The sequence below is a fragment of the Tenrec ecaudatus genome, assembly GCF_050624435.1.
Source record: "Tenrec ecaudatus isolate mTenEca1 chromosome 1 unlocalized genomic scaffold, mTenEca1.hap1 SUPER_1_unloc_13, whole genome shotgun sequence".
Classification (NCBI taxonomy): Eukaryota; Metazoa; Chordata; class Mammalia; order Afrosoricida; family Tenrecidae; genus Tenrec; species Tenrec ecaudatus.
The window spans coordinates 1815119-1840177 of NW_027457553.1; the positions used below are offsets into that span (position 1 = coordinate 1815119).

The window sequence follows — 25059 nt, forward strand, 5'->3', positions numbered from 1 at the left end:
CTTAAATTTATCCTACTGCAGGTTTAGGCTGTGTTTCCAAACTCCCTGTCCTCACAGAGGCTCTGCAGAGGGGACAGTGACTCTGATTCCACCTGGAATTTCCTGGTTGAGCACAGGGATTTCCCATCGCAGTCTAACCATGGCACCAGGGATCAGGGTGCTAGGAGAGTGGCAAATGGGTCCCCAAAGGAGATGTGTAGTGACCACAAAGTGACACACTGGTGGTCACCTACTAATTGTACATGGTGGTGCTTGCCCCTCTCAAGATGGACACATACAATTTCGCCTATGCCTCTTCTCTAAAAGCAAGTGGACCTGCTTGTGACATGAGGTTTTGGAAAGTTATTTCATGGGCCACAAAGAAGTGTGGCTGATCCAGTGTCTCAAGCTGATTTAGAGTAGTGTCCAGAGTGTTCGTGGTGAAAGGGGGTAGGGAAATGTGGGGAGCTGGCCAGGGAGTGAACACGGAATAATTTGAGCCAGACAGAGTAATGAATGGGAGGCAGAATGGATATGGAAGTAATCTGGGGGACGAGTTTGGATCTGCCTCTGTGGGTTTCTGACACTATAAATTTTGTTCATTGTCAGACAGCCTCAACTTTCTCCCATTCAGAGCAGCTAGTGGGTTTGAACTGCTGGCTTTGAGATTAGTAGCGGGATGCTTAACCCACAGCATCACCAAAACTCCTTAGCAAGAAGGATATTACCACAACCACAGCCACCACCCCTTTTTCCTAATTTTCTGAGAGATAGGGAGGAAAGAGTGCTGTCCAGCTTTCAACTCCCTTTAGAGAAAATGGGAGGTCCAGGGTGATGAGAGCAGGTGGCTGGAACATCCCAGCCTCGCATCCAGGGCCACCCGGAAAGATCCTCCCTTGTGGGCTCTGTGGAGCAGGCACACTCAAAGACCATAGGACCTCGGTCTCAGCTGCCGGCCTCGGGGCTTGGTTTTCTTAGTTCCTGCTGCTTGGGGAGGGGCTGCTCGATGGAGAGCCTCGTCACTTAGCATCATGGCTGCTCAGATGTGATACCCCTGAGTCGTGTAATTTACATTTCATGCACAATTGAAGCAGCTAATGGTGTCATTCTCCAAGGGGGGAACAAGTTGTCATGATGTTAATTACATTGAAGGCGTGCTCCCTCTGCTTTGTCCCCAAGTGCTCCAAGGGAAGTTCCCAGGTAGCAGTCGAGTGGGTGTCCAAGAGAGTGGCTTTGGCTCCCTCCAAGGGGTCAGGGCTGAGGAGTGGTTACAAGGCCAAGAATTCTTTCTCTGACTTCGTTGTGGGTGTGTTGGCACAGTGGGAGTAGAGGTGGCAGCTAAAACAGCCCAGTGATCTCCCCATCCTTTTCTAACCTGCGCGTGTGCAATCGGGCAGGGCTGGAGGGTGCCTGTTCAATGCTCAAACAAATTTTGCTTGATAGGGGACAATGGAGATGATTTGTAGGGAAAAGGAGGCAAAATCCAACCACTCTTAGTCCAGATATCAGCAGACGGTAGAACTAAGCCTGTAGTCTCTGAGGTTGGTCTGCTGGGATTTAAATTCCAGCTCCCCCTTGGATAACCTGATTACCCCTGGGCCAGATGGCTTCACCTCTCTGTGCATTCGTGTCCTCACCTATAGACGGAAGCTGATGTACTACCAATGGGTCAGTCGATTCCAACTCATAGTGAGCCTAGAGGACAGAGTGGAACCATTCAGGCGTTCCCATAGGCTGTGACTGATACTGGAGCAAATTGACGCATCATTCTCATGGGAAGCTGCCGAGGGTTTCGCTGAGCTAGTGGTAAATAGTCAAGGGCTTCTCTATTGCCCCGCCAGCGCTCCTCTTAAAGGGGTTGCAAAAGTCACCAAAACCCCACTTCTCTTGAGTTCTTTCAGACTCATAGCAACTCAGCAGGATAAAGTAATAACTGTCCCTGCAGACGTCCGACCCTGAAAATCTTTATGAGCTCAGACAGCCCCAACTTGATCCCGAAGAACAGCTGGTGGGTTTGAACCACCGACCTTCTGGTTAGCAGTTCTAATGCTTCACCCACACCACCACCAGTGGGATGAAATGAGTGAATGTACAAGCAATGCTTAGAACACTAGTACATAACATGCACTTAGTAATTGTGAGCTATTGTGGTAGGAGGGGAGTCCAAAAACCAAACCAAACTCACTGCCATCGAATCCACTCTGACTGCCCATGACCTGAGTTCTACCCTACAGGACAGGGTCCAACTGCTCCTGTGGGTATTTGAGATTGTAACTTTATAGGATTGGAAAGTTTCATGTTTTTCCCTGAGAGTGGCTGGTGGTTTTGAACTGTTGGCTTTGCGATTAGCAGCCCAATATGTAATCACCCACGCCATTATTAAATGAGAGCAAGAGTTTCTGACATTTTCTGTGAGGTGGTAGAAGTATATGTCATTCCTATATTTAAAGAAGGTAAATCTACTGAAACAGAACAATTGCTATGGCTTTCCAAAGAGAGGAGAGATGTCACTTTTAAGGATAAATAGAGCTGTGAGTCATCCCTGGAGAGTACAAATGGTTAAAACACTTGGCCATTAACAGAAACTTAGGAGGTTCAAGCGCACCCAGAAATACCTTGGAAGAAAAGCCTGGCCATCTGTTTCTGAAAGGTTATGCCGAGTGAAAGTCCTATGACTCACCATGAATCGCAATCAACTCAGTGTCAAATGGTCATTTTAAATTTCAGGATGGTTCCTGGGCAGAAAGAAAACATTCTAAGTTGTCTATTGAAGAGGAGGTTTGTGAGAGCACCTGGCCCATTCAAACACAACTGATGAGGAACCTCGGTGGGGCCACTGTACACAGACCAGGCCATGCTTTTTCCACATCTGGTTTTGTTGGATGCTGTCAAGTTGGTTTCAACTCGTGGCGACCCTACATACAACCGAAAGAAACACTGCCTGCTCCTGTGCCAGCCTCACAATTGTTATGTTTTAGTGTGTTGTTGTAGAAACTGTGTCCATCCATCTTGGTGAGGGTCCTCCCCATTTGGGCGCCCCTTTACCAAGCATGATGGCCTTTTCCATGATGTTCCTCCTCATAGCTCCTGATGCCCAAGGACGTGAGATGAAGTCTAGCCATCCTTGCCTCTAAGGAGCATTCTGGATACACTTCTTTCAAGACAATCTTGCTCCTCAACTGAAATTCTTGCAGAGAGAGTGAAAACACACCTGATTTTCCTAGAGTCTCATTTCCCAAAGTGGGCATCACCACCCACCTACTGGGCACAGAAAAATCCAGAGATCTACAAAGCAGATATCTACGTTTTATCCTGGATGGTGGGCTATAGTCCAAAATTCTTTCATTGCTGAGGGGTCCTGAGTAATTTCTTTTTCTGAAAAGAGGGCAGTAGGCAGAATAAGTTTGGGAACCTTTGGTCTGGAGCAGGAGCTGGAAACCTGTTTTTCTGCCAAGGACCATGTGGTGATTGATAACATCATTCATGGGGCCATACAGGTCAAATATTTAATGAACTCACCCCTAAGGTGATGGCTCCAAATGCTTCTCGTTGGTGAGATGTGTGATGCTGGCAGCTATTGATTATTTCGGGGGCCCTATACAGCCCTCGGGCCATACGTTGGTCTAAGGTAGTGGATCTCAACCAGTGGGTCACGACACCTTTGTGGGTCCAATGACACTTTCACAGGGGTTGCCTGGTTCATCGCAGTAGCACAATTACAGTGATGAATAAGCAATGAAATAATTTTTATGATCGGGGTAAACACAACCTCAGGAAGTGTATGAAAGTATCATGGCATTCGGAAGGTTGAGAAACACTTGTCTAGGGAATGGTTGGGATCTCCATGTAGGCTACACATGAACTTCATAGGCAGTCAGGCAGCGTATCACTTGGGTTTCATTGGAGAGGAAAGAACTATTGATCATGTTTCAAGGACAAACAAATCTGGAAGGAAATGCTATTGAGGATGAAAACAAAACATAAAAAAAACTCTTGAAAGATTTCTGTATGCTAGAGATGAATTGCAATCAAGAAAATTAAATGATATCTGTTAGGGGTCCAGCAGAAAACAAACCATGCAGAAGGTTTAATTAAAGAGAGTTTAATGAAGACTATTAACAGTGGTGGGGATGGGCTTAAGAAAGCCAACAAAAGTTAGGGAGGCCCTGAGGGTCTAACAAGAGCATAAAGCTGTTGCCACGTGTCCTATGGAATTTTAACTTCAGCTCTTTGACTTTGTCATTTCTTCTCATTGTCTTAGCTACTCTATGATATAGAGCAATTCTGACTCATAGGAATTTGATACTACTGTCCTCTCCCAATTTCCATTACTTTCCAATGTCATGTGTGTTAAAATATGCAGTATTTCATCAGATTTCCTATGCTCTAAACCAGTGGTTCTCAACCTTCCTAATTCCTTGGCACTATAATGAAGTTCCTGATGTTGTGGTGAACATCCATTCATAAAATTATTTTCGTTGCTACTTCATAACTGTAATTTTGATACTATGAAGAAGATACCGACCCCTGTGAATGGGTAGCTCAACCCCCAAAGAGGTCCCGATCCACAGGTTGAGAACCGCTGCTCTTAACTAAGAGGTGTTTCTATAAGATGTAGTTCAGTATATTGTTAGACGCCCAAGTCCTGTTGTTGCTGTTGTTAGGTGCCGTCGAGTGGATTTTGGTTCACAGCAACTCTATGTACAATGTACTGAAACGCTGCCCGGTCCTGTGCATTCCTCACAGTGGTTCTTTGCTTGCGCTCATTTTTGCAGCCACTGAGCTATTCCAAATTGTAGGGGCTGCCTCTCCTTTGCTGCCCGTCTACTCTACCAATATCTGTGTCTTCCTCTAGGACAGTGCTTCTCAACATTCCTAAATCCACGACACTTTCATACAGTTTCCTTTGTAGTTGTAGACCCCCATCATAAAATTATATTTTTGCTACTTCGTAACTCTCGTTTTGTTACAAGTTATGAATAGTGCCACCCTGTAAAGGGTTCGTCTAAGCCCCAAAGGGGTCACGACCCACATGGTGAGAACCGCTGCTCTAAATTTAGAGGAGTTTCTCTTAAGGTCTATTTCACCATACTGTTAGAAGCTCAAGTCCATTTGTTGTTGTTGTTAGGTGCCGTCGAGTGGGTATGTCTCATAGCAACTGTACGCACAATATAATGAAATGCCGCCCTGTCCTGTGACATCCTCACAGTGGTTCTCTGCTTGCGCTCATTGTTGCAGCGACTGTGCTAATGCATCTTGTTGGGGACCGCCTCTCTTTTCCTGCCCTTTCATACCAAGATTTGGGACTTCCACTAGAGCAGTGGTTCTCAACTTTCCTAATGCCATGATATTTTCATACCGATTCTCATTTTGTGGTGACCCCCCCCAACCATAAAAATGATTTCATTGCAGCTTCATAACTATAATTTTGTTACTGTTATGAGTCACGACACCCCTGTGAAATTTTCATTCCATACCCACAAAGGGGTCGCGACACACAGGTGAAGATCCCCTGCTCTAAACTAAGAGGAGGTTCTCTTAAGATAGAATTCAGTATACTGGTAGATGCACAAGTTCTGTTGTTATTGGTGTTAGGTACCACTGAGTGGGTTTTGGCTCATAGTAACTCTATGCACAATATAATGAAATGCTTTCCCATTCTATGCCATCCTCACAGTGGTTCTTTTGCTTGTGCTCATTGTTGCAGCCACTGTGCTAATCCAACTTTTGGTTAGCTGCCTCTTTTTTGTGGCCTTTCTGCTGTACCAAGACTTGTGTCTTCCTCTAGGGCAGTGGTTGTCAAATTTCCTAATGCCATGACCCTTTCATACAGTTCCTCATGTAGTGGTGACCCCCATCATAACATTATTGTTACTTCATACAGTTATGAATCATTTCACACCTGTGAAAGGGTCATTCGATCGCCAAAAGTGGTCGCGAACCACAGGTTAAAAACCCGTGGTCTAAACTAAGAGGAGTTTCTCTTAATATCTACTTCACCCTATTGTCAGAAGCACAAATCCTATAGTTATTGTTAGATTCTGTTGTGTAGCTTTCGACGCCTAGCAGCTCTAAGCACAATATGATGGAAAGGTGTCCTGTCTTGCGCCATCCTCCCAGTGGTTCTTTTGCTTGCGCGGATTGTGATTGTTGCAGCCACTGTTGTATTCCATCGTGCTGTGGGCTGCCTCTTTTTGCTGCCCTTCTACTGTACCCACATCTATGTCTCCCTCTAGGGCAGTGGTTCTCAACCTTCCTAATGTCATGACTCTTTCACACCATTCCTCATGTACTAGTGACCCCCCCCCAATCATACAATTATTTTCCTTGTTACTCCATAACTATAAATTTGCTACTGTTATGAATCAGGTCACCCATGTGACCCACAGTTGGAGAACTGTTACTCTACACTAAGAGTTTCTTTTAAAGTCTTCTTCAGCATATTGTTAGAGGCACAAATCCTGTTGTTTGGTGCCTTCGAATGGGTTTAGGCTCATGCCAACTCTATGCACCATGTAATGAAATGCTTTCCCGTCCTGTGCCTTCCATACAGTGGTTCTTTTGCTCACACTCATTTTTGCAGCCACTGTGCTAATCCATCTTGTTGGGCACTGACTCTCTTTTCCTGCCCTTCTGTACCGAGATATGTGTCTTCCTCTAGAGCAGTGGTTCTCAACTTTACAAATGCCACAACCACTTCACACCATTCCTCGTGTAGTGGTGACATCCAACCATAAAATATTTGCATTGCTACATCATAGTTGTAATTTTGCTTCCGTTATGGATCAGGCCACCCATGTGAAAGGTTCGTTAGTCTCCGCAAAGGCGTCTCGACACACAGTTGGAGAACCAATGGTCCAAACGAATAGGAGTTTCTCTTAAGGTCTACTTCAGAATATTCTTAGAAGCCCAAGTTCTTTTTATTATTGTTTGGTGCCTTTGAGTGTGTGTTGGCTCATAGCAACTGTATGCACAATATAATGAAACTCGGCCCCATCTTGTGCCATCTCACTGTGGTCCTTTGCTTGCGCTCACTGCTGCATCTATTCCATCTTGTAGGGGCTGCCTGACTTTTGCAGCCCTTCTGCTGTACCAACATTTGTGTCTTCCTCTAGGACAATGTTTCTCATACATCCAAATTCTGCAGCCCTTTCGTACAGTTCCCAATGTAGTGGTGGACCCCAAACATAAAATTATAAAATTATAGTCATTGTTATTTCATAACTGTACTTTTGCTACTGTTATGAATCAGGCCATCACTGTGAAGGGGGGTTTAGAAACACCCCCCACCTGAAAGTGTTCACGACCCAATGTTGAGAACCCTGCTGTAAACTAAGAAGAGTTGCTCTTAAGATTTACTTCAGCATATTGTTAAACACACAAGCCCTGTTGTTATTGTTGTTAAGTTCCGCGGAGGGGGTTTTGGCTCATCGCATCTCTATGCACAATATCATGAAATGCTTCCCAAACCTGTGCCATCCTGACAGTGGTTGTTTGCTAGTGCTCATTGTGGGAGCCATATTCGGGGGGCGGGGGGGCTGGCTATTTTTTGTTGCCCTTCTACTCTACCAAGATTTGTGTCTTCCTTTAGGGCAGTGGTTCTCAACCTTCCTAATGCCACAACATTTTCATACCGTTCCTCATATAGTGCTGACTGCCAAATCATAAAATTATTTTCACTGCAAATTTGTAACTCTAATTTTTCTACTGTTATGACTGGGCCACCACTATGAAAGGTTCATTCATCCCCCAACAGGGCTCGTGACCCAAAAGTTGAGAACCGCTGCACTAAACTAATAGGAGTTTCTCTTAAGGTCAACTTTAGCACATTATAAGAAACACAAGTCCTGTTGTTTTGTTGTCAGGTGCAGTCTAGTGGGTTTTGACTCATAGCAACTCTATGCTCCATATAATGTAACGCTGCCCCATCTTGTGCGATCCTCACGGTGTTCCCTTAGCTTGAGCTCATTGCTGCAGCCACTGTGCTATTCCATCTATTTGGGGGCTGACTCTATATTGTGGCCCTTCAACTGTATCAAGGCTTGTGTCTTCCTGTAGGACTGTGGTTTTCAGCAATCCTAATGCACGAACCTTTAATACAGTGCCTCGTGTAGTAATGACCCCCCAACCAAAAAAATTATACTGTTGCTACTTCATAACTGTAATTTTGCTACTGTTACATATCGCCCCCCCCCCATGGGCAGGTCATTCGAACACCTCCAAAGGATTTACCACTCACAAGTTGAGAATGGCTGCTCTAAACTAAGAGCAGTTTCTCTCAAGGTTTAGTTGAGCATATTGTTAGATGTATGATTCCTCCTGTTATTGTTGTTCGTGCCGTGGAGAGGGTTTGGGCTCATAGCAACCCTGTGCACAATATAATACAGGCCTGCTCAGACTTGCATCATCCTCACAGTGGTTCTTTGCTTACGCTCATTGTTGCAGCCACCGTGCAAATCCGTCTTGTATGGACTTCCTCTCTTCTGCTGCCCTTCTACTGTACTTGCGTCTTCCTCTAGGACAGTGTTTCTCACCCTTCCTATTTCTATGACCTTTCCATACACTTCCCAATATGTAGTGGTGGTCCCCAAAGCATATAGGTTTTTTTCTACTGTTTTTCCATAACTGTAATTTTGCAAGTCTTATGAATCTAGTCACCCTGTGAAAGGGTTGTTCAACGAAACAAAGTGGTCACAAATCACAGGTTGAGAACCGCTGTTCTAAATTAAGAGGAGTTTCTCCTGTGGTCTAGCTCAGTATATTATTACACGCACGAGTCCTGTTCTTATTGTTGTTAGGGGCTGTCGAGTGGGTTTGGCTCATAGTTGGCTCATAACAACTCTATGCACAGTATCATGAAACACTGTTCCATCCTCTAACACCCTCACACTTTTCTTTTGTTTTCGCTCATTGTTGCAGTCTCTGTGCGTTTGGCTCATAGTTGGCTCATAACAACTCTATGCACAGTATCATGAAACACTGTTCCATCCTCTAACACCCTCACACTTTTCTTTTGTTTTCGCTCATTGTTGCAGTCTCTGTGCTAATCCATCTTTTGGGGGACTGCCTCTCATTTGCTGACCTTCTACTGTACCCAGATTTGTGTCTTCCTCTAGGGCAGTGGTTCTCAAACTTCCTAATGCACGACTCTCTGACACCATTCCTCATGTATTGGTGCCCCCCCCAATCATAAAATTACTTTCCTTGTTACTTTATAACTAAAATTATGCTACTGTTATGAATCAGGCCACCATGTGATATAGTCATTCTCCCCTCCCACCCCCTAAAAGTCATCACGACCCACAGTTTGAGAACTGCTATTCTACACTAAGAGGAGTTTATTTTTAAGGTATGTTTCAGCATATTGTTAGAAGCACAAATCCTGTTCTTGTTTTTGCCTGCCTTCGAGTGGGTTTTGGCTGATACCAACTCTATGCACAATGTAATGAAACGTTGTCCTGCCCTGTGGATCCTCACAGTGGTTCTTCTGTTTGTGCTCATTGTTGAGGCCACTGTGGTAATCCATCTTGTTAGGGACTACCTCTCTTTTCCTGCCCTTCCATACCAAGATTTGTGTCTTCCTCACGAATAGTGGTTCTCAACTTTCTGAATGCCACTACTATTTCATACCAGTCCTCTTGTAGTGGTGACACCCCAATCATAAAATATTTTCATTGCTACATCATAACTGTATTTTCGCTTCTGTTATGGATCAGGCCACCCATGTGAAAGGTTCATTTGTCTTCTAAAGGCACTGTGACACAGTTTGAGAACCACTGGTCTAAACTAAGGGGAGTTTCTCTTAAGGTTTACTTCAGCATATTCATAGAAGCACAGTCCTGTTGTTTTTGTTTGGTGCCTTTGAGTGTGTGCTGGCTCATAACAACTCTATACACAATATAATGAAACGTGACCCCGTCTCTTGCCACCCTCACAGTGGTTATTTTGCTTGTTGTCATTGTTGCAGCCATGGGCTAATCCAACTTATGAGGGGCTCCCTCTCTTTTGCTGCCCCTCTACTGCCCTTTCATTCATTTCCTCAGGTAGTGATGAACCCCCAATCATAAAATTATTTTCATTGCTACTTCGGAACTTTAATTTTGCTACAGTTATGAATCAGGCCTCCACTGTGAAAGGGTCATTTGACCCCCCAAAAGGGCTAGCGACCCACAGGTTGAGAACCACTGCTCTATACTAAGAGGAGTTTCTCTTAGGATCTACAGCACCATATTGTGAAAAGCATGAGTCCTACAGTGATTGTTGTTAGGTGTTGCCCAGTGGGTTTCGACTCTCAGCAACTCTACGCACAAGATAATGAAACGCTGCCCCGTCCTGTGCAATCCTCACAGTGGTTTCTTGTCTGCACTCATCGTTGCAGCCACTGCGCTAATCTATCATCGGGGGTCTGGCTCTCATTTGCTGCCTTTCTGCTCTGCCAAGATTTCTGTCTTGCTCGAGGACAGTGGCTCTCAACCTTCCTATAATGCCACAGGCCTTTTATACCACTCCTCATGTAGTGGGTACAATCCCAGTCATAAATTTATCTTCATTGCTACTTCATAACTGTAATGAAGTTACTGCTATGAATTGGGCCACCCCTGTGCAAGGGTCGGGACCCACAGGTTGAGAATCTCTGCTTCAAACTATGAAGAATGTCTCTTAAGATATATTTCAGCACATTGTTAGAAGCAAAAGTCCTGTTGTATTTAGGTGCCTTCAAGTGGGTTTTGGCTCATAGCAACTCTATGCAAAATGTAACGAAACGCTCCCCCATCCTGTGCTTTCCTCACAATGGTTCTTTGCTTGTGCTGGTTGTTTCAGCCACTGAGGTATTCCAACTTGGAGGGGCTGCCTCTCCTTTGCTGCCCTTCTACTCTACCAACATTTGTGTCTTCCTCTCGGACAGTGGTTCTCAATCTTCCTAATTCCACGACCCTTTCATGCAGTTCCCAATATAGTGGTGGACCCCCAGTCATACAAAATTTTTACTGATATTTCATTAATGTAATATTGCTAATTTTATGAATCAGGCAACCCTTGTCAAAGGGTCATTCAACCCACTCACTCCCCAAAAGGGTTCGTGTTTCATAGGTTGAGAACCCTGCTCTAAACTAAGAGGAGTTTCTCTTAAGATCTACGTCAGCATATTGTTAGAAGCTCAAGTCCTTTTTGTGTTGCTGTTCGTTGCCATCGAGTGGGTTTTGACTCTCAGCAACTCTACGCACAATATAATGAAACGCTGCTCCGTCCTGTGCCGTCCTCACAGTGGTTTGTTGATGGCACTCATTGTTGCAGCCACTGAACTATTCCATCTTGTAGGGTCTGCCTCTCACTTGCTGCCCTTCTGCAGTACCACGTTTTGTGTATTCCTCTTGGGCAGTGTTTCTGTACCTTCTTAATGGCATGGCTCCTTTATAGAATTCTTAATGTTGTGGTGATCCTCCAACAGTAATTTTTTTCATTGTTACTCCATTACTGTGATTTTTCTACTGTTATTAATTGGCAACACCTGTGAGAGGCTCGTCTGAAACCCCATAGAGGTCGCGACCCATAAGTAAAGAACCACTGCTCTAAATTTAGAGGAGTTTCTCTTAAGATCTAGTTCAGCATATTGTTAGAAGTACACGTCCTGTAGTTATTGTTGTTAAGTTCCGTCGAGTGGGTTTTGACTCTTAGCAACTCTATGCACAATATAATGAAACGCTGCCCTGACCTGTGCCACCCTCACTGTGCTTGTGTGCTTGGCCTCAGTGTTGCAGCCACTGTGCTATACCACCTTGTTGGAGACTGCCGCTCTCTTCCTTCCTATCAGTACCAAATTTGTGTCTTGCCCTAGTGAAGTGGTTCTTAACCTTCCTAATGCCAATACCCTTTCATATCGATTCTCATTTAGTGGGGACCCACAACCATAAAATTATTTTCATTGGTACTTTGTCACTGTAATTGTACTACAGTTATGAATCGGGCCACCCCTGTGAAAGGGTCATTCTACCCTCCCAAGGGGCGCGACCCACAGGTTGAGAACTGCTGCTCTAAAGTTAAAGGACTTTCTCTTAAATCCTACTTAACCATATTGTTAGAAGCACAAGTCCTGTAGTTATTTTTGTTGAGTGCTGTTGAGTGGGTTTCTGGTCACAAGAACTCTATGCACAATATAATGAAATGCTGCCCAGTCCAATGCCATGCTCAGAGTTGTTCATTTGCTTGTGCTCATTGTTGCAGCCACTGGGCTAATCAATCTTGTAGGGGCTGCCTCACCTTTGCTGCCCTTCTACTCTACCAAGAATTCTGTCTTCCTCTAGGGAAGTGGTTCTCAACCTTCCTAATGCCACGACTCTTTCATACCATTCCTCAAATAGTGGTGACTGCCAAATCATGAAATTATTTTCATTGCTACATCATATCTCTAATTTTTGCACTTTAATGAATTGTCCACTGCCGTGAAAGGGTCATTCGTCCCCCAAAAGGGGTCACAACCCTCAGTTTGAGGACCGCTGAGCTAAACTAACAGGAGATTCTCTTATGGTCTATTTAGGTACATTGTTAGAAAAACAAGTCCTGTTTTTTTTCTTGTGGGTTTTGACTCACAGCAAATCTATGTCAATATAATGAAACACTGTCCCATCTTGTGCCATTCTTGCATTGTTTCTTTGGCTTGTGTTTATTGTTGCAGCCACTGTGCTATCCCATCTATATTGTGGCTGACTCTATTTTGTTGCCCTTGAACTGTATCAAGAATTGAGTCTTCCTCTTGTACAGTGGTTTTCAACATTCTAACTCACGACCCTTTCATCCAGTTCCTCATGTAGTCGTGACCAACCAACCATAAAATTATTTTTGTTGCTACATCATAGCTGTAATTTTGCTACTGCTATAATTCAGGCCACCCCATGAAAGGGCTGTTTGACCCCCTAAGGAGACACGACCCACAGGTCGAGAGCCGTTGCTCTAAATGAAGTGGAGATTCTCTTAAGGCCTTATTCAGAATATTGTTAGACGCACAAGTCCTGTTGTTATTGTTGTTGGGTGCAGTCGAGTGGGTTTGGCTCATAGCCACTCTCTGCACAATATAATGAAACTCTGGGGGTCTTAAAGGCTTGAAGGCAAACAGGCTGAAATCTAGCTCGGAAGCAACAAAGCCCACAGAGAAGAAGCACACAAGCCTAAGTGAACACGAGGTGTTGAAGGGATCAAGTAGCAGACAGCAAAGAACAAAAACCATTATTGTGTGATCACCTTCCCCACATAAACGCTGAAGATGAATGTGTGCATAAGTAAGTGTGGTGAAGAAGGCTGATGGTGCCGGCAGTCAAGCGATATAGCGTCCCGGGTCTTAAAGGCTTGAAAGTAAACAAGCAGGCCCAGAAGCAACAAATCCCACATGGAAGCATCACACCAACATGTGTGACCATGAAGTGCTGAGTGGACCAGTTTTCAAGCAACAAAGGCGGGAGGGAGGATTATATCATCGTGAATGACGGGAGTGCATGACGGGGGACCAAAGCCCACCTGTAGACAACTGGACATCCCTTGCGGAGGGGTAGTGGGAAGGAGATGAGTCACTCAGGGTTCAGTGTAGCAATAATGAAACCCACAAACTTCCTCTAGTGATTAAACACTTCCTCCCCCACCTCTCATGATCCCAATTCTACCTTGCAAACCTGGTTAAACCATAAGATACACAGGGCTACAGATGGGAACTAGAAACACAGGGAATCCAGGACAGATGAACCCCCCAGGACCAGCGGTGAGAGTGGCGATACTGGGAGGGAAGTGGGTGTAGAAATGGGGAACCGATCACAAGTATCTACATATAACTTCCCCCCTGGGAGATGGGCAACAGAAAATTGGGTGAAGGGAGACGCCGCACAGTGTAAGATAAGAGAAAATAATAATTTATAAATTATTAAGGGTTCATGAAGGAAGAGGAGCAGGGTGAGAGGGGGAGAGGGGAAAAGGGAAATGAGCTTATTCCAGGAACCCAAGCGGAAAGCAAATTTAGAGAATGATGAAGGCAACGAATGTATAAGTGTGCTTTACACAATTGGGGTATGTATGGATTGTGATGAGTTGTATGAGCCCCAATAAAATGATTTTAAAAAAGAAAAAGAAAGAAATGTCTATAAATGAATGAAGGCAACATATGTACAAAATGCCTGATGCAATCAATATGGATTGCAACAAAAGTTGTAAGAGTCTCCAATAAAAGATTTTTAATAAAAATGTATATATAATAAATATTTTCCTAACTTATATAAATGATTAATAAGATAAAATTAAGCAGCCTGTGTTTATGATAGGAAAAAATAATGATAAAAGAACAAATGAGAGATTCAGCAGCAAGCAATGGATAGGAAAATATTATAAGGCATGTTTTCTCTTATATGGATGTACATTCTCTTACATGACAACAATCAGAATATGCCGTAAGAACCTCAGACCAAATACTAGAATAAAATAGAGGAAAACATTCCCAACCCTTCAATAAAATGCTATATGCTTTCCATGATTTTCACAAAAGGTCAAATTCTTTAACAAAATATGTTGTTCATTCAAATTTTTAATTATGCATAAATTTAGGTCTACTTGCATTACATCTCATAAAAAGGCATAAGAATTGTTTTTGCTCTATCTAACACTAAATAGAAGATAGTGAAGGTGAAAAAATAGCTTTCGTGAATGTTGCTTTGAAATACAAATGGCATTGTCCTAAGAAATTAAAATGATTTAATTTTTAAAAATCATTTTATTAAGGGCACATACAACTCTTATCACAATCCATACATACATCAGTTGTGTAAAGCACATCCGTACATTCATTGCCCTCATCATTCTCAAAACATTTGCTCTCCACTTAAGGCCCTGGCATCATGTCCTCATTTTTCTCCGCCCTCCCTGTTCTACCCTCACTCATGAACCCTTGATAATTTGTCAGATCTTACATATTTTGTCTCCCTTCACCCACTTTTCCGTTTTCCATCCCCCAGGGAGGAAGTTATACGTAGATCCTTGTAACTGAGGTCTCAGAGCTGCTGGGTGTGATGCAGGGGAGGCTGTGGAAGCAGCTGCAGACACTTCGGGAGTTGGCAGCCCAACAGTGAGGGTCGCTGCATCAGTGGGTACCAGAAAACTGGCTGGGGTTGCTTATTCCCCTAGATGCTACCCCTGCCTTGAAGAGAACCGTGACAGAGGCCTGTAGACATGTGTCAGGAAAAGATGGATCCTTCACTGTTTCCTCTTCCCATAAACCTTTGAGGAGAGCTTGCAGGTACAGGGGCTCGGCTCCCTGGCTCCAGTCACCTGCCCTTCCTCACAGCCACACCCTTGCCAGCCCAACTCCCCCTGCCCTGGGTTTGCTTCTTGAATCCAGAGGAGCAGCCTGGGCAAAGACCATGAAGAACCTTGTACTTCAGGCAGCCCCTTTGATTGGATCCCTTGACCTCCAGAATGTGGACACATGCACAATAACTGTTGGGGGACTCAGGCTGTCACCACAGGGGCCAGGATCTGAAGAGGATGCTGGCACTGCAGGGCTTCCTGAGGGAAGCCAAGGACTTGCAGAGCTGTCTCAGCAGCCAGCAGCAGGTGGCCAGAGGAGAGAGGACTATGAGCACACCCTAGTGAGGAAGGGGCTAGGGGCAAGGAAGGTGCCCTGGAGCCGAATGAAGACGGGTAGTGGAGGGGGGCTTCATGCACAAGGGGCTGATGGGGAACATCATCTGGACTGAGGACAGCTGTGGCTTCCAATTACCCTCTCTGCGTAGAGGGGCAAGTTCTGTGGCTGTCCAGTCCTGCCCTGCCCATTCACTCACTGAGGTGTCTCACAGCCCACCAGCCAGGCCCCCCTGTAACCCCTCTCCTCTCTTCTCAGCTCCTCTTAACCAAGTTTGCAATATTTCCGCACCAAGTGAAGATGGGTGGCCACCAGGGGGCAGCCTGCCCCACTAGCGGAGAGCCTGCTGGAGTGGTGACCCAGCACTGCCCCCAGGGCCCAGCAGTGGTGACAGGACCTACAGTGAGTAACAGCAGCCTGGAGCAGGGGTGAGTTTAGGAGGAGGTGCTGGGCATGGGATGAAGAGGCTTCCAGGGAGACCCTTGCTGTGCTGCGGCTCTGCCAAACCACTGTCTCTGGAGAGGGCCCGAGTTCAGGGAACCCAGGGCAGCCCCTGCTGTCTGCGGCCTGTGGAGGAGGCAAAGCTGGGTCGGTGGATCAGGGAGCTTGGTCACAAAGCCCACTTTGCAGGGTCACTTTCCAAGCCACGGGCTCCCTGCACCTGCAGGGGCGTTCTGGGAAGAGTTGAGCTGGGCTGAGGATGCCCTGCACAGCCCCAGGCTGACCCAGGTCACAGTACAAGCTACTGTGTTTCCAGCCCAGATGGAGCTTAGGCGAGATCCCGATTTGCCCATGATCCTAGCCCAGAGGCTGGCCCGGAGTCTCAGGGACCCGGCATTTGCTGCATGCAAGAACCATGGAGGGGTGCAGCTTCTACCTTTCAAGGGTGTGCAGTCTCCTCCAAACACACAGCATGCCTGGGTGGCACACAACGTGGCTACCTGCCGAGTGCCTGACTTTAGAATGACCCCACCTGCTGACTCATGGGGATCCTCCAGAGGGTTTGCAAGTCAGTAAATCTTTCCAGGAGCAGGGAACCTCTTCTTTCTCCTGAGGAGCAGTTAGTGGGACTGAACCAGGCAACAGCCCAACACTTCCCAAGCAGGCATCGTGGAGCATTGTTAGAGCAAGGGGTAAACTGCTAGTGATAATGGGCTCCTGGGAGGAGAGTTTGCAGAAAGGCCTGAAGCACTGAGCAAGATCTCAGGAGGGTGGCCCTCTGGGAGCTTAGGACAAGTTCTAAACCCAGCCAGGAAGCTGAAGGGTTGACCAGACAGAAGCTGAGGGGGAGGAATGAGCATGCTGGGATAACTGCTGACCCCCGCCTGGGTGCAGGGCTGCCTGGTTGGAGCTGTGGGAGCTGACTCAGGCCAGACCCCACCTGCTCTGAGACGCTGAGGCCACCCTCAAAGTTCACAGCCAACTGTCTCACGTGCTCGTCCGTATCCAGGTGGGTGCCTGGGGAAGGGGGTGGCTTCTGCAAGTGCTGCCACTCCAGGCCCAGAGTCCCACACTCAATGCCCGGGCCCTTGGCCACCATGCTGTCTCAGGAGAAAGCCACAAGCCTCCCAGATGCTGTGTCCCACTGGGTGTAGGCCCCCCCTGAGGAGACATGGATCGCATCAATGAATCACACAATCTGCCTCTGACACCTTGTGGCCTCCTCACCCCCCACTATCATCATCCCAGTGCCGCTTCCCACTCTGGACTAGAGTGCATAGGTATTAGCAAGAGATAAAACTCACAACACATGGAAGCCAGGATCAGGAATGGGAATAGAGATACCAAAAGGGTAGGGGGGTAGAGGATGGGAGGAACGGGAACCGATAGCAATGAATGACATATAACCACACACCCCTCGCAGGGAGAGGAGCAACAGAAATCTGAGGATAAAAGAGACAATGGTCGATGTGAGATTTGAAAATAATAACAATCTATAATCTATCAAGGAACCTCGAGTGGGGGAGGAGGAAAAAAAAGGGGAGCTGATCGCAAGGGCTCAATAGAAAGTAAATGTCTAGAAAAGAATGATGGCAATATACGTATGACTATGTCAGATACAATTGGTGTATGGATTGTAACAAGAGTTTTAAGAGCCCCCAATAAAATAAATAAATTTAAATTTAAATTAAAAAAACACACCAAAAACCTCCATCTGAACAGTGAGGCAGTGAAGGGACAAGAGTCCCGAGTCCCTCGGCTCTCACAAAAGGCCACCAAAGGCTACCTCTAAGTGGGGGTCTGGCAAAGTTGTGGATGGGTGGGCAAAGCTATCAAGCTGCCCATGAGGGACTTCATTGGCCCTGGAGAACTGGGTGGGAAGGAGGGGTGGCGGGCAGAGCTGAGGCTGAGTAGACACTTGGTAAAGCTGTGGGATTGACCGGCAGAGACATGGAGGTTTGGACATAAGTGGTGGTGGACTCAGGCCGGCTGTGACGCTGCCTCGGTACCAGGTCCCCTCACCCCGTGCTCTCCCGTGCTCTCCCAGGCTCCAGGTGCAAGACTATGCCTCCTGGGCAGCCAGTGTGCAGTGAGATTTGCAGGTGGTGGAGGACCCCCAAGACCCCGGCAGTGGAGCCCAAAGCTTCAGTGTCCACCAAGAGTTGCAGGCCAAGCTGGAGGCCCAGAAGGAGCTGCACCAGTGCGCCACCCAGCGGGGACAGCAGGTGCTCCAGGCTACAGGGCCGTCCGCCGTGGAAGTCAGCTCCCCTTTCTGGCCTTCCCCCAGCCCACTGGACCACCGCACCCTGGCCCCACAGGGCCAAGCACCTTTCTTTTCTATTTTTTAAATCATTTGATTGGTGGCTCGTGCAATTCTTATCAAAATCCATACATACATGCATTGTGTCAAGAACATATGTACAGGCTCTTCCTCTAACTGTAGCGGCCTGAGGTGACCTGCTAAAATGGTTCGCTACTCATTTGACCCAAAAAACCCTACAAAATCCTGCAAATACAGAGGGTCGAATATCCGGGTCCACTTCAAAAACACCCGTGAAACTGCCCAGGCCATCAAAGGCATGCACATCTGGAAAGCCACCAAATACTTGAAAGATGTCACTCTGCAGAAGCAGTGTGTGCCTTTCCGACGGGACAATGATGGTGTTGGTAGATGTGCCCAGGCCAAACAGTGGCATGGGACCCAGAGTTGGTAGCCCAAAAAGAGTGCTGAATTTTTGGTTCACATGTTTAAAAATGCAGAAAGACATGCTGAACTTAAGGGTTTAGGTGTGGATTCTCAGGTCATCGAGCACATCCAGGTGAAAAAAGCCCCCAAGATGCACCACCGGACTTACAGAGCTCTTGGCTACATTAATCCACACAGGAGCTCCCCCTGCCACATTGAAATGATTCTCACTGAGAAGGAACAAATCGTTCCCAAGCCAGAAGAGGAAGTTGCACTGAAGAAAAAGATTTCCCAGAAGAAACTAAAGAAGGAAAAACTCATGGCTTGGGAATAAATTAAGCTTAAATAATAAAAAGGGTTTTTTTTTTTAAAGAACATATGTACATTTGTTGCCATCATCATTCTCAAAACATTTGCCTTCTACTTGAGCCCTTAATATCTGCTGTTCATTTTCCCCCTCCCTCCCCACTCCCCCCTACCTCATGAAACCTTCATCATTCATAAATTAATATTATTTTATCATATGTTGCACTGTCCAAAGTCTCCCCCTTCCTTCTTCTCTGCTGTCCCTCCCCCAGGGAGGAGGCTATTTGTAGATTCTTGTAATCAATTTCCCCTTTCCACCCCACATTCTCTCCACCCTCCAGGCATCGCCACTCTCACCACTGTCCTGAAGGAGTCATCTGTCCTGTGTTCCCTGTGTTTCCAGTTCCTATCTGTACCTATGTACACCCTCTTATCTAGCCAGATTTGTAAGGTAGAATTGGGATCATGAGAGTGGGGGGAGGAAGCATTTTAGAACTAGAGGAAAGTTATATGTTTCATCGTTGCTACCCTGCACCCTGACTGGCTCATCTCCTCCCCACAACCCTTCAGTAAAGGGTGTCTGGTTGGCTACCAATGGGCTTTGAGTCTCCACTCTGCACTCACCCACATTTTCAATGATATGATTTTTTGTTTTTTGATTCTTGATACCTCATGATCCCTTCGACAGCTCGTGGTCACACAGGCTGGTGTGTTTCTTCCATGTGGGCTTTGTTGCTTCTGAACTAGGTGGCCACTTGTTTATCTTTGAGCCTTAAAGATCCCAGATGCTATATCTTTTGACAGCCAGGCACCATCAGCTTTCTTCACCACATTTGCTTATGCACACGTTTGTCTTCACTGATCATATCAGGAAGGTGGGCACCCACTGATACGATTTTTAGTTCTTTGATGTCTGATAACTGGTCCCTTCTACACCTCGTGGTCAGCCAGGCTGGTGTTCTTCTTCCATGTGGGCTTTGATACTTCTCAGCTAGATGGCCGCTTATTTATCTTCAAGCCTTTAACACCCGAGACGCTATATCTTTTGATAGCCGGGCACCGTCAACTTCCTTCACCACATTTGCTTATGCACACATTTTTCTTCAGCAATCGTGTCGGGAAGGTGTGAATCCTGGAATGCCAATTTAATCGAACAACGTGCTCTTGCATTGAGTAAGTGCTTGAGTGGAGGCCCAATGTCCATCTGCTGCCTTAGTACTAAACCTATAAATATATGCACATAGATCTGTTTCCCTACACTCATATAAATATATTTACATATGTACATTCCAGTCTTTGGACCTCTATAAATAGCTTTGTCACCTAGTTCTCTCCTCTATTTCCTTTTACTTTCCTCTTGTCCCACTATCATGCTCAGCCTTCATTTGGGTTTCAGTAATTTCTCTCGGTTACCTTGCCCTTGCTGAATCCCTACCAGACCACTCACACCCTCCTTGCTACTGATTTTGGATAACTTATTGCTCCCCTGTCCCTGGGTTGTTCAGCACTACCCCTTTGCCCCCTTCTCTCCCACTCCCCTATTCCCCCGGAACTGTTGGTCCCCTTGTTTTCTCCTCCAAACTATTCATGCAGTCTATCGTATCTAGATAGGTCTGTATAGATAATAATATGCACCAAAAATCAAGTCATTGCAAGATAGGCAATGAGCGAGAACACAGCAATGACAACAAAAAGGAAACCAATTACTCATAGAAGAGTAAATTAATTTTGGAAGGCAAATGCTTTGAAAATGATGAGGGCAAAGAATGTACAGATGTGCTTTATACAACTGATGTAAGTATGGATTGTGATAAGAGTTGCATGAGTCCCTAATAAAATGCCTTTTAAAGAATAAAATAAAAGAAAAAATTTTTAAAGAAAGAAAAACCTATACATAGATGAAGGTCTGATTTTTAATCTCTAGGTGTGTCCTTCAGTCAGGTCCAATGGGGTACCATGCTTTGGCCCCAGAGTCTGTCCTTTGTACTACCTCAGGGGCTCCCTGCTCTGCTCCCACGGTTGCTCTGCCACACACTTTTAGTGGTTTGCCTCAGTGCCATAGGATCAGTCTGGGCCAGTTCTAACCCTGAGTCTCCAGTGTTATCCCCCTTGGACCCTGGGCCATCAATGGACGGTTTGTCTCGTAGTGGGATCAGCCACATTGTCCACTCTGTCCATTGGCTGTTCAGAGCCGGGATATAGTCCTCCAGGCCTGATGGGCCAGGATGTGCTCCACTCTCTCTTCCTCCCCCTTATTTGCTCCCATTTGCTCTGATCAAACATGCCCCTCTATCCTAGATGCAGCTTCAGTGCTGTCCTCTGAAGTAAATTCTTCTGGGGGAAGGGGCAGTTGTCCACATAGCTGGTATGGGAGCCCAGCCCTCAGGCCCCTCCACTGGCTCCCCACTCCGTGCTCAGGGCTGGGTCCACCTCCCACCTCCCACTACGCAGGAGGCTGCGCTGAGAGAGCAGGCCAGGGTGCTGCCAGGCCCCTGGGTTCAGGGCCTGCTGGGCACGATACATGAGCGGCCGGCTTGAGTGGAAGCCCTGGGAGAAGGTCAGCGACACAAGCTTCACACCTCTCTGATTTCTGCTGGCTTTCTCAGGGCTGCTAGCCAGGTCAGAGGGCACCCCACCTGAACCCCATTTTACCTTTACAAGTGACCTTCAGCCCCACTTGGGGCCAAGGGGCAGCCTGCGGTGGAACCGGATGTGGAGAGTTTAATGGCTTTTCCAGGGGCAAATCTAGGACTGGAGCCCAGGGCCCTTGATTCTCAGACCCGTGTGGACAACTGTCATCCTGATGGGCAGAGTAGACAGGGCCGGAGGGGTGGGTGAGGGGCACCCTCCACATGAGAACCCACCCATGGACCCTGCCCAGCCACTTCCTAGATCTGAATAATGATGCGCCTGGGCCCTGTCATCTTGGGTGAAAGAAAAATCATTGTGCTGTCCCTGAGCTTGGTCAGCATTTCACTCCTTGGCACAGCCCGAGGAAGAGACGGGGTCACTGCTTGGGGCCAAGGCAGTATGAACATCAGGGCAGTCATGTCCCCATCATCACACAGGACAGCGACTGGATCCAGGGTTGGGGCCAGCAGCTGGAATAGCCTGTTCCTCTTGGGGACCACAAAGAGAAGCTGATGCGGTTTCAGAAACACCTGGCCTATGAGACAGAGACCCCATGGAAGGGAGGCAGAAAGGGAATTGACAGGAAGACCTGGGACCCCTGCTAGGTACTGGTTTTCCATCAGCAGCCTTGTCCCCAACACCCGCAGTGTCACTGTGCAGACACTAATCAGACACTGTCACCTGCCTGAGGCTAAGGCCAAGACCAGCCAGGAAGAAAGGATCGAAGAGAACCCTGGGCCGAAGGGCAGAGGCCAAGCCTGTAATGTGCCCGTCCTCCACAGGGTGCCCTTGCTAGAGTCCTGGACCTTGGGAAGGACCTGGAGAGCATGGAGAGGCTGCTGCACAGACACGAGCCCTTGGAGCAGGAGATGGGCCTCCTCCAAGTTCAGGGGCAGGTATGCCACTGGGTCTAGCATCGGGGCCAGGCCAAGGGACCTCTTCTGTGGGACCCTGCAGAGGAAGAGCTGAGCCAGTATACTCCCATGCCAGGGGCCTCTTGAGCACAACCTGATCCCCTTCCTCAGCCTCCGGACATCCCCCATAACCCGGAGCAGAAGGCAGCCCTCCTCTTCCAGAGAAGCCTGGGGTCAGCCCGCAACCTCGGCCATAGGTGCCAACAGTTTATGGACAACAGCTCCAGAGCAGAGCCCAGAAGTGGTATGGACACCCTTTGGGTCCATTTCTTCACTCCTGCCCCCATTCAGCAATCAAGTCCCATGCATCTCCTTGACTCCTTGTTTTAGGGTACAAAAGAGACCTTCAGGACAAACAATGTAAAGAAAACATCGATCAAGTCTTATCTTAAAAGAGACCATGAACACACAATGACCCAGACACATCATACGTGAAACAAATCCAGGGAGACTCATATGTGTGTAAGAAAGAGGTCTACTGGTGATATCTAAAACAGATGGAAATAGAGTTACCATATGACCCAGCAACCCCGCCCAAACTTACTGGGCAAGAAACAAACCAAGGTCAGACATCTGTGCTCCAAAGTTCATTGGCACAGTTCACAATTGCAAGGAATTGGAAACAACCCAAATTTCCATCACCTGACAATTGGATTCAAAAGCTGGGGTAAGTCTACCAGCGGGGATCAACGATGTAATCTCACACCGGAAGTTCTTGGCGCCCCAGCATGGGTCTCTGGGCTTCCTGCCTCAGAAGCGCAGCAGCCGGCACGGCGGGAAGGTGAAGAGCTTCCCCAAGGATGACGCCACCAAGCCGGTCCACCTGACGGCCTTCCTGGGCTACAAGGCCGGCATGACCCACATTGTGCGTGAGGTCGACAGGCCAGGCTCCAAGGTGAACAAGAAGGACGTGGTGGAGGCCGTGACCATCATGGAGACCCCTCCCATGGTGGAGGTGGGTATCCTGGGCTATGTGGAGACACCTCGCGGCCTCCGGACCTTCAAGACAGTCTTTGCGGTACACATCAGTGACGACGAGTGCAAGCGGAGGTTCTACAAGAACTGTCAGTAGTCGAAGAAGAAGGCTTTCACCAAGTACTGCAAGAAGTGGCAGGATGACAAGGGTAAGAAGCAGCTCGAGAAAGACTTTAGCAGCATGAAGAAGTCCTGCCCGGTCATGCGCGCCATCGCCCACACCCAGACGCGCCTGCTCCTCCTGCGCCAGGAGAAGGCGCACCTGACGGAGATGCAGGTGAACGGGGGCTCCGTGGCTGAGAAGCTGGACTGGGCCCGAGAGAAGCTGGTGCCAGTGAACCAGGTGTTCGAGCAGGATGAAATGATCGACATCACGGGGGTGACCAAGGGCAAAGGCTACAAAGTGGTCACCAGTCGTTGGCACACCAAGAAGCTGCCCCGAAAGACCCACCGAGGGTTGCGCAAGGTGGCTTGTATCGGGGCCTGGCATCCCGCCCGTGTGGCCTTCTCGATGGCCCATGCTGGGCAGGAAGGCTACCACAACTGCACAGAGATCAACAAGATCTATAAGATTGGCCAGGGCTACCTCATCAAGGACGGCAAGCTTATCAAGAACAATGCCTCCACCGACTATGATCTCTCTAACAAGAGCAACAACCCCCTGGGCGACTTTGTCCACTACGGGGAAGTGATCAATGACTTTGTTATGCTGAATGGCGGCATGGTGGGCACCAAGAAGCGGGTGCTGACTCTGCACAAGTCCCTGCTGGTGCAGACCAAGCGCCGTGCCCTGGAGAAGATCGACCTCAAGTTCATCGACACCACCTCCAAGTTGGGCCATGGCCGTTTCCAGACTGTGGAAGAGAAAAAAGCTTTCATGGGACCACTCAAGAAAGACCAGATTGTCAAGGAGGAAGGCACATAACAGATGGTACAGCTGGTGGGATCAGAATAAAGACTTCTTTTTCAGTGGGGGGAACAAAAGTGGTACATACATATAATGGAGTACTACGCATCGCTAAAAAGTAGTGATGAAAATTTGAAGCACATCACTGCATGGGAAGAACTGGAGGAAAGCATGCTAAGCGAAGTAAACCAAGCACAAAAGGACAAGTACACATTGAGTCCACGGAGGAAAGCTTTAAAAACAATGCAAAAGGGACATAGGGGAAAAGCTACTGTATGAACATTCCTGGGGTGAGGACCAGGTAATATGGCAGGGACCAGACCAAATTCAGGGATACACATGGTAATCAGATAAAAAAAGAAGCGGGGAAAGGAAAAGTAATAATAATAATAATTAAATGGGTTGTGGGATCACAGGGCACTAACCCGTTCAAGAGTGCCACCGTGAACCCATATATCTCCGATCTGCCTGCCTCTGTGCCTTTGCCTGTGCTCACCCTTTCTCTACTTGGCTCGGTCCTACACCTGTTCTTTTGTGTCTGGCTTATGTCATTACCAGCAGCCCTGCTGGCGTAGTGGTTACGAATTGGACTATGATCTGCAAGTCC

General features: G+C 47.2%; 1 pseudogene; it reads left to right on the plus strand.

The window, feature by feature from the left end:
* Positions 1 to 24470, plus strand: part of LOC142435735 (large ribosomal subunit protein uL3 pseudogene) — a 140212-nt pseudogene extending 115742 nt beyond the window's left edge.
* Positions 24471 to 25059: the final 589 nt, after the last annotated feature.